This window comes from Chlorocebus sabaeus, chromosome 14 (assembly GCF_047675955.1).
Source record: "Chlorocebus sabaeus isolate Y175 chromosome 14, mChlSab1.0.hap1, whole genome shotgun sequence".
NCBI lineage: Eukaryota > Metazoa > Chordata > Mammalia > Primates > Cercopithecidae > Chlorocebus > Chlorocebus sabaeus.
In genome coordinates, this window is record NC_132917.1 from 34825651 (window position 1) to 34843775 (window position 18125).

An 18125-nucleotide genomic window follows, 5' to 3' on the forward strand; every position below is an offset into this window, starting at 1 on the left:
TTATTCTGAATCTTACAGGAAAAGTTTTCAGATTTTTACCATTAAATATGTTGGCTAGAAGTTATTCATATATGACCTTACTTAGGTTTAAGATCTTATCATATCTAGTTTGTTAAGACCTTTTGTCATTAAGGGCTGTTGAATTTTTTCAAATGCTTTTTCTGTATCTATTAAGATGATCATGCGACTTTTATCCAAGACTAAATTATAAAGAAATATAAAAATCTGAACAAACAGTAAGTAAGGAGACTGAGTAATCACAAACATCCCAACAAAGAAAAGCCTGGAATAGAAGGCATCAGTAGTAAATTTTGTTACACATTTAGAGAATTAACACAAATTATTATCAAACTTTTCCTCAATTTATGAGGCCACCATTTCTCTTGATACCAAAGTCTGGCAATCAAACTACAAGGAAAAGAAAATTAAATTTTTCTGTTTTCCATTTCCTTGGCAGATTTTCCTCCATCCATTTATTTTGAGCCTATGTGTGCCATTGCATGTGAGATGTGTCTCTTGAAGACAGCATACAAATGGGTCTTGATTTTTTTTTTTAATCAAATTTGCTACTCTGTGCCCTCTAACTGGGGTATTTAGCCCATTTACATTCAAGGTTGGTATTAATATATGTGGATTTGACCCTGTTACCAATATGTCAGCAGATTATTTTACAGACTTGTTTATGGTTGATGTATGTAGTGTCACTACGCTGTGTAGTTTAGTCTGTTTTCATAGTGGCTGGCAATAGACTTCCCATATTTAGTACTCTCTTCAGGAGCTCTTGTAAGGGAAGTCTGGTGATAATGAATACCCTCAGCATTTGCTTGTCTGAAAAGGATCTTATTTATCCTTCTCTTATGAAGCTTAGTTTGGGCAATATAAAATTCTAGGTTAGAATTTCTTTTCTTTAAGGACGTTGAATATTGGTCCCCAGTCACGTGGAGTTTCTGCTGAGAGGTCTGCTGATAGTCTGATGGGATTAGGTGATCTGACTTTTCTCTCTAGCTGCCTTTAACATTTTCTTTTTTTTTTTTCATTTTGGTCTTAGAGAATCTGATGATTAAGCGTCTTGAGGATGCTCTTTGTGAAGTATCTTTCTGGGGTTCTCTGCACTTCCTGAATTTAAATGTTCACCTCTCATGCCAGGTTGAGGAAGTTCAAATGGATGATATCTTTAAATATATTTACCAAGTTGGTTCCATTCTCCCCATCTTTTCCAGGGACACCAATGTGTCATAGATTCGGTTTCTTTACATAATATCATATTTTTCAGAAGTTTTGTTGGTTCTTTTTTATTCTTTTTTCTCTATTTTTCTCTATCTAAAATAAAAATTTTATTTTTATTTTAGAAAGCCAGTCTTCAAGCTCTGAGATTCTTCTTTGTTTAGTCTATTTTGCTGTTAATACTTATTATTGCATTCTTGTAGTGTGTTTTTCAGCTCAATCAAGTAGGTTACATTCTCTTCTACACCAGGTATTTTGTCTTTCAGCTCCTGCACTGTTTTACCATGATATTTAGCTTCCTTAGATTGGGTTCCAGCGCACTCCTATAGCTCAATGATCTCCATGCCTATCCATATTCTGAATTCTATTTCTGTCATTTCAGCCATCTCAGCCCAGTTCAGAACCCTTGTTGGAGAGGTTATGCAGTCTTTGGAGGAAAGAACATGCTCTGGCTTTTTGAGTTGTCAGAGTTCTTTCTCATATTTGTGGGCTTATCTTCCTTCAGTCTTTGAAATTGCTAATTTTTGGATTTTTAAAAACTCCTACTTGATAACCGTGAGGTCATCATAAGGTGGATTCAGCCCTGTGGCTTCCTTTCTGGAAGACTTTAGGAGGCTAATGCTCAGCCCCCAACTCCTGGGCTGTGGGTTCTAACTCTGTGTGACTTGAGACCCAACTTTGTTCTCTGTCCCCTGAGGTTAGGAATTCACTGTGCTGGGGGGAGACAGGTACTCCTAGAGTGTTGGTCACTACATTCCAAAGGATAGTGTCAGCCAAAACATTCCATTTTGTAGTGACAGCAGGATTCAACCTTGTGTGCATGTGCTACCAGAAGGTGTAGTGGTAGCTGTGGCAGAGTGTTAGCAGGTGCTGGGGTGCTTGCCTCCCTGTGGGCATTCACCACAGAGATGGAGGTAACGCAGCTGGGTGGGGGACCCCTGCTACTGACTGTGTATGCAGTGGTGTTGGAGATGGTGTGGGCTTAGGGGTGGGGCACTGGCAGGCACATATCTGGGTGCCTTCTCTGCCCACAAGCAGAAATAGTCACTCAGGGCAGGGGAGGATCTGCTGTTCTTTGTGCAGTGTTAATGCAAAGGTGGTGCGCTGGCAGGGGTGGGAATGGCTGGCTCTTTGCCTGCCAGGGCTCCATCTGCAATGGTAGCTGGCTGGGCAAGCAGGGAGGAGGGGGTTTGGCAGGGTTGGGGGGAGACTGCCCTCCTGTGTGTTAATGGGGCAGGGGAAGCAAAGCTCACTTGCACAGACAAGTGCCAGAAAACTGATATAGGGAGTTGCTCTGGGCCCTAAAGAAGCTGCAGTGTGGGGAGGGAGGATGTGGCCTGGTACATGGTAGTAGGGGCTGCCTTGCTGGATCTCTCCACCAATTAGCCATGGTCCACCAGCACAGAATCTATTGTGTGAACACCTAGGGGACCCAAGGATGCCCTGCAAGCAGGTGTGGCTAGGCTGGGGTCCCCCAAAAAGGTAGAAAATCAAGGGGTGCTTTGGTAAGACAGACCCCATTGAATAGGCAAGACTGCTTTGCAAAGTTCAAGACTGATAGCTCCCCTAGAGCTAAGGTCTACTCTGGAAGCAAGTCCAGCCTAGTGAGAGGGGCATCTCCAGCCACGCTCTGCCAAAGACACTACACTAAACCCTCTGGGCTCCATATCAGCTGGGTTGCTGCCCCTACCTCTTCTCTAAGCAACTCTCCCTGCTAACTTGAGTGTCTGTGGTAATCAAGGGGTCTCCTCCTGCCAGGGTTCCAGAGGCCCATGATGAGAGCAGGTTGCTCCTTGCCAGTTCAACTTACCAGTTCCCCCAGAGTTTTGGGGGTGGGTCAAGAATGCATCCAAGTGTACTGTAGTTCTGTATAGGATTATCAACTTTCTCCCCCTTCAACCTAGCCTCTGTGACTTTTTTCCATAGACTCTTAGTGCTTTACCCTCTGAAGATCTGTTAGGACCATGCCAGTCATCTCATTCCACAGTGAGAGTTGCTCCACCTGGCTAGTGTCTAGTCAGTCATCTTTCCCTCCAGCATCTATAAAAAACTTAAGCAAATTTATAAGAAATAAACAATCCCATTAAAAAGTGGGTAAAGAACATGAGGAGACACTTTTCAAAAGAAGACACACATGTGGCCAAAAATCATATGAAAAAAAGCTCAACGTCGTTAATCATTAGAGAAATGCAAATCAAAACCACAATGAAATGCCATCTCATACGCATCAGGATGGCTCTAACCAAAAAGTCAAAAAATAAGAGACGCTGGCAAGGCTGTGGAGATAAAGAAATGCTTATACACTGCTGGTGGGAGTGCAAATTAGTTCAACCATTGTGGAAGACAGTGTGGCGGTTCCTTAAAGACCTAAAACGGAAATACTATTTGTCTCAGCAATTACATTACTGGATGCATAATCAAAGGAATATAAATTGTTGTATTCTAACGACACATGCACACGCACTTTCACTGCAGCACTATTCACAATAGCAAAGACATAGAATCAGCCTAAATTTCCATCAATGGTAGACTGGATAGAGAAAATGTGGTACATATACACCATGGAATATTATGCAGCAATAAAAAAGAATGAGATCATGTCCATGGATGGGGCTGTATGCCATTATCCTGAACAAATTAACGCAGGAACAGAAAACCAAATACTGCATGTTCTTTCTTATAAATGAGAGCTCAATGATGAGAACACATGGACACACAGAGGGAAATAACACATACTAGGGGCTGTTGGAGAATGGAGAGTGGTGAGTGGGAGGAGTGAGATGATCACGAAAAATACGTAATGTGTACTAGACTTAATACCTGGGTGATCAGATAATCTGTACAGCAAACCCTATGACTCAAGTTTACCTATACAACAAACCTGCACCCCTGAACTTACAATAAAATTAAGAAAAAAACCACAACTATGGGTCTATATCTTTGATAAATATAGATGAAAAAATTCTCAACAAAATACTAGCAAACTGAATTCAACAGCACATTAAAATGATCATATGCTGTGACCAAATGGGATTTTATTAGTGGGATGCAACCATAGTTCAACATTCACAAATCATATGATACACCATATTAACAGAGGCTATAATTTTTATGAAGTCTAATATCAATTTATTTTCTTTGACGCCATAACTGATACAATTCGGCTTAATCCAAGGTCATGAAGATCTCCGCTCACTGCAGCCTCCACCTCCAGGGTTCAAGCAATCCTCCCATCTCATCCTCCCAAGTAGCTGGGACTACAGACACTGCACCACCACACCCATCTAATTTTTGTATTTTCAGTAGAGACAGTGTTTCACCATGTTGCCCAGGCTGGTCTCAAACTCCCGAGCTCAAGTAATCAACCTGTCTCGGCTTCCCAAAGTGCTGTAATTTTTCTATATGATGCAGTCTATGGGTTGAAATTTATTTATTTATTTATTTATTTATTTATTCATTATGGATGTTCATATTTTCCAGCATAAATTGGTTAAAAGACTCTCTCCACTCTCTCCATTCTTTCTCCACTGCATTTACTTTGTACCTTCATTGAAAATCAATTAATTGTGTATGTGAGCCTATTTTGCGACTTTCCATTCTTCTTCATTGATCTGCGTGTCTGTTATTTTGCCAGGTACTGTACTTGTGATGTATATGGCTGGTAGTTTATATTTCTTGTAATGTCATTGATTGATTTTAGTGTCAAGGTAATACTTGCCTTATAATAAGATTTTGAAATTGTTCTTTCTACTTTCATTTACTGTAAGCTTATAAATTTTTTGACGGGGTACTAATGAAATGAGTGAGAGAAGCTATTTCATTATGTTAGAATATTAAAACAGAAATACTTTTACTTTTAAATTAGGTATTTCTTCTGGCATGTTTAATGTACATAACTAGATTGATTTAGAAAGCAGCTAGAAATCCAGACATAATTATTTCCTAACTTTTTGCTCCTAAACTAATACTCTGCTTTGGAGATTATAAAAGAGTAAATGTAGCTGTGAGTGAAGAACCAGATTTGTAAAGTACGCCAGGCAAAGCCCTGAAATTCTTGTAAATTGGTGGTAGTGGTGGTGGGAGCCTCAGGAGAACATGGGTAAAGAGGAGATGAAAAGCCTTATGCAACTTTTCTCCTTGGCCTAAAATTAATTTTTTTTTTCTTAAAAAGGTAGTATGAGTACCAAAAGGGTCTTCTGAGATGAAATAATGGAGAAATTCATTTTAATTTGAATGGCTTAATCATACCCTCTAATAGTCTTACCAGCACAGTATTATTAATTTTAGGGCTTTAATATTTAAACAATTAAGACATATATTTCATACCCATTTGCAGAACTCTTCTAGGTATAGTTATTTTTCCAAAGAATATGATAATAATCATTTTATTTGTTTATGAGTTTCATATAAATCATCTAGCATACCACCTCGAATCTAAAAAGTATTCAATATACACTAGGTTCCTTGTCTCTTTTAATAGATATCAAGTAATTTTACACACTAGACTCCATTTCATACAACTATATTTATTGTAGAAAGGAATACATAAGTATTATAATTTACAGATGATGCAATGTCTATATATAGTGTATACATATTCTAGCTAATATTAAGTGATTGATAACTGATATTATAAATATAAAATAATTTAACTTGCTAGTACATTGTGTTTTCTCAATTCCAAGTGACATCTGAAATATGAGGCAAAGTGAAAAATTAAGACATGGGGTGAAAAACTAGAAAACATTTATAATTACAGACAATAACATTTTTTAAAAAGTGATCTTCAAAGTGGCACATGTAAACCCCAGAGGATAGAAAATATAGTCTATTGTGATATAAAAATGAGTAGCTAGTATTTGTTGAGTTATTATTCTACACACTAGATATATATTTGTCAATAAAATTCTCACAGCAACCCTAGAGTATAGATATTTTATTTCAGATGAAGAAATTGAAGCACAAGTAATGAAGCTAAAAAATATTGTCTATAAATATTTATTATTAGTAAAAGAACAATGTTTTTTTCCAATGATACCAAATGTTTATATTAATATTAGAGTATGTAGCTTTTAAGTAAAAAACATTTATAATTTATCAGTTCACAAATTGTTTTTAAAATATGTGATCAAAAATTTTAGAGACTTCCAGTGAATTAGTTTGGAGCAGCTAGCTCCATTTAACCTGAAGGAAAGATATTTAAGCTGTCTTCCGCACATCTAAAATTGCTCTAACTATTCTAATCAAAAACTAAATGAGTTTAGGATGTTCTCATGAATAGTATTTTCACAAAGTTCAATTATAACTTAGAGGCCAAATTAATTAACAAACTGTAAAATGATGGAAACAGTTTTATCAAGTTGGGGTCACAAAATGAGTCTTATTTTCAGGTTATATGTCTCTTTATTTTGCTGAATTTATTGCTGAATTAAGACGTATCATTATGACTTTCCAAAGGCTATAGGAAAATGTAGTTCCACAATTGAAAATGAAGTTTGAAGACAGGGAGACTATTTTCTTTTCCCAAGAACTTAATGGTCTACTCTATTCAAAGTAAGATCATTTTCTACTCTTTCAGTTGCCTGTCTTGAAATATGGCTATTTCTAAGGCTATTTCCATTGTGGCTAGCTTACTGTAGTGATTAGAATATTGCAATTATTTCCAAATTTCTTCTATCTGATCAAAGTTCTCTATAAGAACTTTTCTCATCCCTGATTACATTTTAAAAATAGATTTTTTTAAAAAAGAAAAAACCTTTGTCTTGGTATCTAACAATATTATAATATTGCAGAAATGGCAGGAATACGAAAAGAGATTTTCTTTCAGTTGGTATACCAATAGACGTAGAGAGCTGTAGAAATTTCAAAGGAAGTCACACAGAGGATTGAGGAACAATTTATACAAAAAGTGAATTTGAATTAAAGGAAAATGTAAACTGGACAAGCAGAAAAAGGATATGGGGTTTCAAAAGTAATGCAATGAGGAACAACTTGAAGGTAGAAAATTGGAGGATTTCTCTTGATAACAGCAATATAAACCAATTTAATTTATTTTCTTTAAAATGAGTTATTTAACAAATATATATGCTGCTTGTATATACCATTGTTCTTAACATTTTAGAAACATTAGCCTGCTTATAATTATCCCAGTCCTATGAAGCAGATGTTAACAGCTTTGTTTAGATGAATAAGTTAAACATTTAACTAAGTTGTGCCAGGTCACAAAGCTAGGAACTGGCAGAGCTGACATTTGATTCCGGATAGTTTGGTTTCAAATTCTGTGCTCCTAAATGTAATCCTATAATTTATCTTCCAAAATGTGACACTCTGGGGAGCAAAGCAATCTTTACTAATAGTTAAGGAGGTACAATATATGTAAACTAGGACTGCTCTATAAGCAAGGATACCCGGTCATTCTGACTATAAAGTTAGTCAAGCAAATCATATGAAATAGGCATTTTTCTTTCTCATCATATCTTTTGTGGGAATACCACATATTACATCCGGGTTTAAAGTCAGTCTTATCCCTCTTAGTTCTTCCTGGGCCAAATGTATAGTTGTACATTGAACGAAGCTCCTTAACAGAAAATAAACGTGTGTATATTCACATTTGCAAATATCCACACACAAAATTTTTGGGTTTACCAACCCCTCAAACCCATTCACAGTCTCCGGAGGGACTATACTGACTTTACACACAGATTATGAATTCCTGCTTTAGACACATAAAATAATATAACTTTATCAATATTATCTATTAGTTCATTACTATTGTTAACAATGGTAACACTATTACTGAACTATGAAAATATTTGACTCTTAGTTTGCACAAATTTTTATTATTTTGGATTGAGATCTTCTGTAAAGAACTGTAGTCAGTGAAATCATGTAATATATTTTATTCCTTCAAAGATTTTTATCAGTTTGAAAATCTAAAATGTATAGAATAATATTTTATACCATTGGAAGTGCATAGAATAACTAGATGAATCCAAAAAGAAGTACAAACTTCTACAATCATTATTTCAATATTCTTGTCAAACCCTATTTTTACAACAAAATATTTCATTTTCAAGTGGTGAAAATTTATAACTTGAGGTTATTACAAGAGGTCCACAATATTGTGGAAAAATGAAATTAGCATTTCAAGGAATATGACTGCCTGCTAAAACAATTTATTGATTTGGAATTGACCACCAACATGACATAAATTATCATATTTTACTGGCAAGTATATCAGTTCCACCTTACATAGCCACCTTTAAAGTAATAAAAATACATTTTAAATTGGCTGATATGATGTTTGTGGGCCTAAAAAGTGATCAAGAATTATAAACATTGAAATTGGAGCTAATCTTTCACATTTCAGAATGTCTATGTATGTAAAAGGATTAGGATCATTAGACTAAATTCAGAATCAGAACAATTCAATTAAAATAATACCTTGTGAAGAAATGGGCTTTCCATAGCTCTACAAAGCTGTAAGCAGTGGCATTGTTCAAGAGCACCAACTCTTCTTTCTCCTCTGGATGAGGATGCGGCTTTGTTGACGTCATGTTGGGCTTAAGAAGGTCATGCATCTCTCCAAACATTTCCTGTTAAGTGTATAGGTGTATCAGTCATTTGTGTTAGCTCTTCATGATTATGATTATTTAGCTCCAGGTATCAAACTTTAAGTGGCACACCAAAGGTTAAACTTAATGAGTCCAGCTAGGACTCACCTTGCATTTATGCTATTGCTACCAGATGCCACCCCTCCTTAACATCTCTGAAAGACGCTCTATTGAGAGATGCTGCCTCTGTTCCTGATTTGTGTGGCTATTTCACTTCCAGTAGAAATGTATATATTTAGCTTTAAAGGAGAAAGTATTATAACTTCATATATGTGGTTGCATATGTAATATGCAATATGCAATATTGTATATGCAACCACATAATATCTGCATAATATGCAATATAATATGCAACCACATATATATACACACACGCGTATATATACATATATGTGTGTATATATACACACACACATATATACGTGTGTGTATATATCTGTCAATGTATTAATTACATTTGGAAAGTGTAGTTATTCCAAATATTGCAAACATTTAAAAAAAGCATATCTCTTTTAAAATCTTGTGGATAAAACAATTTGAATTAGATAAACCCTTTAAAGACTACTTTCACCATAAAATGAGCAATGCTTTTAATTAACCATAATGCTGTTAAAGTTTCTGAATAATTTCTTTTGTGTATGCTAAAGATGCCTCTTGAAATCTTGTATGCTCCAGTGCATTTTAACACTTGTATTTTTTTAAAAGTACAACAGTAAACATAAACTCAGCCTAGATTAAATCTCAGCAGTTCCAATTTAGGAGATTTGAATTGCTGACTTTTAAGATACAAATCATTTCCACGATTCCAAAAATTGTTTGAGACTACTTATAATTTATACTTCTTTGTCTGTAGTATTACTTACTATTAGTCACTATAAAATAAAACTGCCTTAAAAACATAACAGAACTTGAACATTTCCAAAAGCACTGGTCCATGTCTAACAGTTACCTTGGAAGCATGCTATCGTTGTATAAAAACAATTTTATTATTGTTGGAGATTGTTGCTTCCTTTTCATGTTTATGATAATAGAGAATCTTTACTATTTAAGAATGAATTTAAATTTGGGAAACAGTCAAAAATCATTTAGAGCTAATTCTGCTCAATGAAAATTGTAATTAAGAAATATGCAATTGCGCTATTGTTTAAAGAACAGTTTTAAAGATAGCACACCATGAATCTGAAGTGTTTTATGGTGAAAACACCAATTACACTCCAAACAAAACCAGAGCTAAAAGCTCAAGAAAGAATGAAAACTAACAATTTCAAGTCTGGTTGCACTTAAGAATTAGGTACATTTTAATGTTTAAGATATTTAGTCAAAGATATTCATCCGTGACTTTTTAAAAATTTAATCATGTCAGTATATTTTTAAAAATTCTTAATATTGTGAAAAATTTAGGTTGATACAGGGTCTTTATATATGGAAAATGTTTTGTTTGTCTAAGTGAGCTCAATCTTGGACATGGAATGCCAGGAGGTTTTTTTTTTTTTTTTTTTTTTTTTTCCTACTTTGAAAATTGGAAGCAAGGCAGTCAATCCCTGCATGGTTCAACTTCAGGCACAACAAGGGCCCTGATGCAAACATTCATCCTACTTACTTTCTAATTTTCCAGAGGAAACCTAAACAATCGTGAACTTTTCATCATTTTAGAACCTAAGATTCTGATCCTGTTTAGCAAACAATGTATCTTTGGGGATGGGACATGCCACTTTCATCTGTTATCAGAGTACACACATACACACAAGCAAACATTAACACAAACACACCGGTAAACAGGTTATGTGAATGGAACATCTAATAAGTGCTTTTGCTGTTCTTGATAAAGAACAAATTAAAATAAAAAGATTGTGAGAAGAAATTGATAGTTGGAAAATTTAGCACCATCAAAAGGAGCAAAATGTTATGGAAAGCTGGAAACTTCCACAACAAATATTTTTAAAAAATACTTCTCCAAATTAGACTGTGTATCTCTTATCATTACTGTAATTTTAACAATATTTATTTAAAAGAGTATTAAGATACTATCAATAAATTTTAGAAAGAGACATGAAAGTTCAACAAGATCTTAAATTCTTAAGATGACAGATTGCTCCAAATAAACATTGGACTTGTCAAAATTTAGTCAATTCATTCTCCTTGTATCATTTTAAGTATGTATTCTTTAATTTATATTTTTATTATTTAAACTTTCTTCTGAAAAATTAAAATTCACTCTACTTTACTTTTTAATGTCTATATTTTATTTCAAAATATGTTTTAAAGGTTACAGACCTGATAATACTTAGTCATTTAATTTATAAAAACATTATCATCTGTTTCTAATCATAATTTTTGTGACATTCTATTTTATTAAATTCTGTCTTAAATGAGAATTAAAAATATTTTTCTTTATTCCATTCCTGCCACCTCTGTCTCATATATAGAGGATTTGTCTTATGTTTTCTTGGAACAGTAACAAAATATTTAAATGGCACCTTCCACTTCTATATGTAACCAAATAACTGGTATCAAACATGCCACAAATAATTTTTTTTTCTTTTTTTGGGACAGAGTCTCGCCCTGTCGCCCATACTGGAGTGCAGTGGCGCAATCTCGGCTCACTGCAAGATTCTCCTCCCGGGTTCACGCCATTCTCCTGCCTCAGCCTTCCGGTAGCTGGGACTACAGGCGCCCGCCACCAAGCCAGGCTAATTTTTTGTATTTTTAGTAGAGACGGAGTTTCACCGTGTTAGCCAGGATGATCTTGGTCTCCTGACCTCGTGATCCGCCCGCCTCGGACTCCCAAAGTGCTGGGATTACAGGCGTGAGCCACTGCGCCCAGCCACATGCCACAAATAATTTTATATATCGACAAAATATTTGAGGCAATTGTTTCTGCCATAAAAAAATAGGTAGCACATACTGTAATGATACAGTGTTCATGTGTACAGCCTATTTTTTGACCTCGCAAAGAAAAATTTTTTTGCACCAAAATGAAGTAAATATTATCTTCTGTCAAACTTTCAAATGGTTGAAAACATTTAGACATATCATCCCCTTCAAGCTGAACTTTATTTTCACTGTATCTTCCTTTGTAGCTCCTGCTTAATGACCTGAGGAACCTTGGTATTGGTATTTTTATAATTGTGATCAACTATTAAGACTTTGAGATCATTGTTTGTAAACATTTTAAATTGCCATTCCAACTATAAAATAAGAATATTGTAAATCTAGAATCTTTAGTGATTTATTTACTAGTTTTACATTTAGAAACAAATGTATTTTAGCTTTTATGCAGAATATAATCTTTAACAATATATTTGTATAAAATGAAATTAATCCCATGATGTCTGACATTTTCATGGAAAGTAAGCCCTGTCTTTTCACTGAGATCACTTATCTCAGTGAAACTATAAAGGTCTATGGCCTTCGTACTTCAAGTGACATGAAAAGATATTTTTATTTCCCTAGTTTCCTATGGATTATTTATCTTATGTTAACATATTTTTCCAAATTTACTAAAACTTGATCAATTTGTTAACATTAAAAGGCAGTTGATCCTTACCATTTTAAAGTCCATTCACAAACGAGAAAATTCATACAAAATGATGATGTATACAGGTACTTTCCCTGTAAGCTATATTATAAGAGTCTGTAATGAACATTTAAAGGCAAAATAAAAATGTCAAAGGGTATTATTTTAACAAACTAAAATAAAAATTATTTAATTTACATATTTTTGGCATCATTGTATATCCCTTGTGTCTGGTGTTTACCATATCGGCTAATCTTCAGTATTGTGGAGTGTGGAACTGTTACTCAATACATCTGCATTTATAGTAAGAAAAAGTTACACACACAAATAGAGTTAATTGGAAGTATTGATAACGTAATGTCATCAAAGTTATCAAAAATAAATTATTACAGTTTTAGAGAGTACATTTTATTTAATGTTAAAATTTTGAAAATATATAATTACCTCTCAAATAATTAAATACTTTGAGTAAAGCACCTAATGTTATAAATGCTCATCAATAGAGAGTGTACAATAATTTTCGATAGCCTAGTCACTTAAAGTGTTATTTACAGCTTCTATACTTACGCATGGAGGTTCTAGTTTATAATTAATGATTACATATACTTATATATATACACATTTATGTACATATGTATAAACATATGAGATGTTTTGTTCTTTTTAGCTCATTTAAACACATTTATCTTCACACATATGTCTCTATATGCATATATAAATATATATTTCTCTCTAGTTTGCTGACTGAAGATCTTGGGATGTGTAAGTCTTCAAAATTGTGTGAACTAATTCTTTATAATTTTTTTTTCTATTCATATATACATCTTACTGGTTTTGTTTCTCCGGGAAACCTAGACTATTATAGGCAATAGTCAGTATATTACTTTAGAAATACTTGTAAGAATTTTGTCTTCATAAATCATTCTTCAAAATCTATATTTACATTTTATCTTACGTATTGTGTATTCCACAATAAAAACATGAGACATACAAACAAAAGAAATCGTTGCCAACCTTTCCTGAAAAGTATACTTACAAATTCTCTGTCACCTTCTTTTCTTACGGAGTCTCACACAATCTGCTTAAATTCTAGTACAGAAATTGCTAGCACATAATAAAATTCTTCCCTAGGAGTTAAACTTTTAATTTTCATCACATATTTTACTTTTCTTTGTTTAAAAATATTCATTTATTTTTATCTAGGTAGTGAGTTTTAATTCTCATAAAACATTGGTATGTAAATATTTGCTTTTTTTGTGCTGGAGGTTTCTTTAAACAAACATAAGTGGCAAAAGAAAGGGAAACCATCAAAATATATAGTTTAATTTTAGCTTAAGAGAAGACGAAACTTTCTGAGAGAAATGTATCTACGACGTATTATTTCACCGGCAAATCTACCACATATCTGAAATCTCAGCAGGCCAATGGACTCCCATTACTACAGTGGTTTCACAGCATCTTTAAGCTCTTTGTAATTTATGCAAATTTTTGTGTATAGTATATTTCTAGTCAGAAATTATATGGCTTCCATCATATTCTCAAAGGTATCTCAGAACCATCACAATGAGCCACTATTTCAGTGTTCTGGAAGTTCTAGTTATTCCGTACTATTCTTAAATATGGTGTTTGAATTACTAATAGAATATTAGATTAGGACTGATAATTGGTGACAGATGTAAGTGCTAATTATGAAACATGACAAATCCTGTTATAATTTCTGTCCCTCAGAAGTGATCATAATGTAGTTTCTCTCTTGTAAGATATATTTATAAGTAAACTAGATTTTATGTTTGACATGAATATGGAAATGAATAGAAAGTACGAAGGACAGTCAATTTTGCATCAATTATATTGTTTCTTGGTTCACAGGATAGATGATGAAACAGACTGAATAATGCTTCAAATTACTAAACTATCTTTTTTACTTGACATATGTCATATGGCTGCCCAGAGTGCCACTTTACTTTCCAAAAGAATGCTACAACACAAAAATAATTGCATCAGTAATTGGGAATATACATTACATCTACTTTGCTTTATGAAATGTCAAAACATGGTTAAATTACACAAATATGTTAAAGAACTCTGTAAAGTATACATTTCTATCAAAATCAGAGTATTATAGTTCATTCTTCTAGTTTCTTAAATGCGTCTGCCTAGTGAATAGCATTTTCAATATATAAACTGTAATAGTATGCACTTAACTCTAAAGGCATAATAAAAAAAATTATTCCAGCAGGTCTATCGATCTTGTTTATTTTTTCAGAGTTTACTCTTGGTTTCATTAATTATTTGTATGGATTTTTGCATCTCAATTCTTTAAGTTCTCTAATTTTATTTTCTTCTGCTACCTTTGGGTTTTATTTTTTCTTTTTGTCTAGTTCCTTTAGGTAAAACGTTAAAATTGTAATTCATCAATTTCTTGATGAAAACATTTAGGGCTATAAACTTACCTCCTAATACTACTTTAGCAGCATTCCAGAAATTTTGGTAAGTTGTATCCCCATTTTCATTTATTTCAAATAATTTTTTATTTCTGCCTTAATTACAGTGTTCACCCAGGTGTTACTCAGGCGCAAGTTATTTAATTTCCATGTATTTGTGTAGTTTTGAGAGCTCTTGCTGTTGATTTATATTTTCATTGCACTGTGGTTTGAGAGTGTGCTTGCTATGACTTCTTTTTTTTTTTTTAATTTATCAAGACTTACTTATGACTGAGTATGTGACTGTGTGCTGATGAGAAGAATATATATACTGTAGTTGCTGGAGGAACATCCTGTAGATGTCTGTTTGGTTCAGTTAATCAAGTGTCGAGTCTAAGTCCATAATCCTTTGTTAGTTTTCTGCCTCAAAGATCTGTCTACCTGTAATCCCAGCACTTTGGGAGGCCGAGGTGGGCGGACCAGGAAGTCAGGAGATCGAGACCATCCTGGTTAACACGGTGAAACCCAGTCTCTACTAAAAATACAAAAAAATTAGCCGGGCGTCGTGGCGGGCGCCCGTAGTCCCAGCTACTTGAGAGGCTGAGGCAGGAGAAGGGCATGAATCTAGGAGGCAGAGCTTGCAGTGAGCCAGATGGCGCCACTGCACTCCAGCCTTTAAAAAAAAAAAAAAAAATCTGTCTAAAGTTGCCAGTGAGTGTTGAAGTCTTCCACTATTATCATGTGGTTGTCTAGGTCTTTTTGTACGCCAAGAAGAGCTTGTTTTATTAATCTGGGTCCTCTAATTCCGGGCATGTATGTATTTAGGATAGTCTTTAGGATAGTCTTGTGGATTATACCTCTTATCATTATGTTCCCCGTGAGAACTGAAACAAGATAAGGATGCCAATTCTCACCACTCCTATTAAACATGGAACTGGAAGTCCTACCTATCCAGAGTAATCAGGCAAGAGAAAGAAATGAAAGGCAGTAAAATAGGAAAAGAAGAACTCAAAGTATCTCTCTTTGCCGATAATGTGATTATATACTTAGAAAACTGTATAGACTCTGCCCAAGGCTACTAGAACTGATAAAAAAAAAACATTAAGGTTTCAAGATACAAAATAAATGTACAAAAATCAGTAGCACTTGTACATACTAATAAAGTCTCAGCTGAGAGTTAAATCAAGAGCACAATTTCAATTACAATAGGCACAAAGACAATGAAATACCTATGAAGACATTTTAAAAAGCAGGTGAAAGATCTCTACAAGGAGAACTGCAAAACACTGCTGAAAGAAATTAGAAATGATGAAAATAAATGGAGAAACATTCCATTCTCATAGATCAGAAGAATCAATATTGTTAAAATGGCCACAATCCCCAAAGCAATTTATAGATTCTGTTCTATTCTTATCAAACTACAAATGTCATTCTTCACAGAACTAGAAAAAAGCTATTCTAAAATTCATATGGAACCAAGAAAGACCCCAAATAGCCAAAGCAATCCTAAGCAAAAAGACCAAAGCCAGAGGCATCACACCATCAGACTTTAAACTGCACTGTAAGTCTACAGTAACCAAAACAGCATGGTACAAGTACAAAAGCAGACATATAGACCAATGGAACAGAATAGAAAACTGACAAATAAAGCTGATCACCTAGAACCCTCTGATCTCTGACAAGAATGACAAAAACAAGTAATAGGGAAAGAACTCTCATTTCAATAAATAGTGCTCAGATAACTGGATAATTCTACGTACAAGAATGAAACTACTCCCTTTCCTTTCACCATATAAAAAATTAACTCAATATGGATTAAAAATTTAAAGGTAAGACCACAAACTATAAAGACCCTAGAAGAAAACCTAGAGTATACCCTTCTCAACATTGACCTTGACAAATAGCATTTGGCTAAGTCCCCAAAAGCAATTGCAACAAAAAAAATGACAAGTGGGTCATAATTTAACTAAAGAGCTTCTTCACAGCAAAGGAATTACCAACAGAGTAAACAGACAGGCTATACAATGGAAGAAAATATTTGCAAGCTATAATTCTGACAAAGGTCTAATATTCAGAATCTATCAGGAACTTAAACAAATAAAAAGCAAAAAACAAATAACCCTATTTAGAAATTAGCAAATAATATGAATGGATACTTCTCAAAATAAGACATATAGGTGGCCAGCAAACATAAAAAATGCTTATCAGTAGTAATCATTGGAGAAATGCTAACTAAAACCATAATAAGGTAATATCTCATGCCAGTCAAATGGCTATTTCTAAAAAGTGAAAAGTAAAAACAAAACAAAACAAAACAAAAAACAGTGCTTTTGAGGCTGCAGATAAAAGGGAATGCTTATACACTGTTGGTGAAATGTAAACCAGTTGAGCCACTGTGGAAAGCAGCTTGAAGTTATCTAAAATAACTTAGAATAGGGTTACCATCTGACCTAGCACTCCCATTCTGGTGTATACACCCAAAGGAAAATAAATTATTATACCAAAAAGACAGATGCACTCATGTTTTATCACTGCCCTATTCACAGTGGCAAAGGCATGGGATCTATCTAGGTACTCGTCAATGATGGATTGGATACAGAAAATGTTCTACATCTACAGCATGGAATACTACGTAGCCATAAGAAAGAATGAAATCACATCTTTTGCAGCAGCATGGGTGGAGCTGGAGGCCATAATCTCAGGTGAACTAATGCAGGGACAGAAAACAATATACTGCATGTTCTCATTTGTAAGTGGGAGCTAATCGCTGAGCACACATGGACATACACATGGGAACAGTAGACACTGCAGACTACTGGAGAAAAGAGGAAGGTAGGGGGGATGTGGGCTGAAAAACTACCTATTGGGTATTATGGTCACCACATGGGTACAATATGCCCATGTAACAAAGCTGCACATGTATCCCCTGTATCTAAAATAAAAGTTTAAATGTTTTTAAAAATGAAATAATATTAAGTCATATGTTTCAGTGTTGTATGTTTATTGGTATGTACACAAAAACATGCATACATACATATAGGTTCAGACAAAGGAAGAGCCAGTGTTTCAGTTTCGGTCTGAAGGCAGAATAAAACCTGTCTCCTAGATTGAAAGGCAGTCAGGCAGAAAGAAGGATTTTCTTCTTACTCTAGGAAGTCAGACTTTTTGTTCTATTCAGGCCTTCAAATAGTTGTAGGCGGCGTGCCTCCATCAGGGAACGCAATCTGTGACACTCGATCTACTACGTTAATCTCATCCAAAAGCATCCTCAACAGACACATTCACATAATGTTTGACCAGTTATCTGGGAATCCTTTGTCCAGGCAAGTGGACACATAAAATTAACCA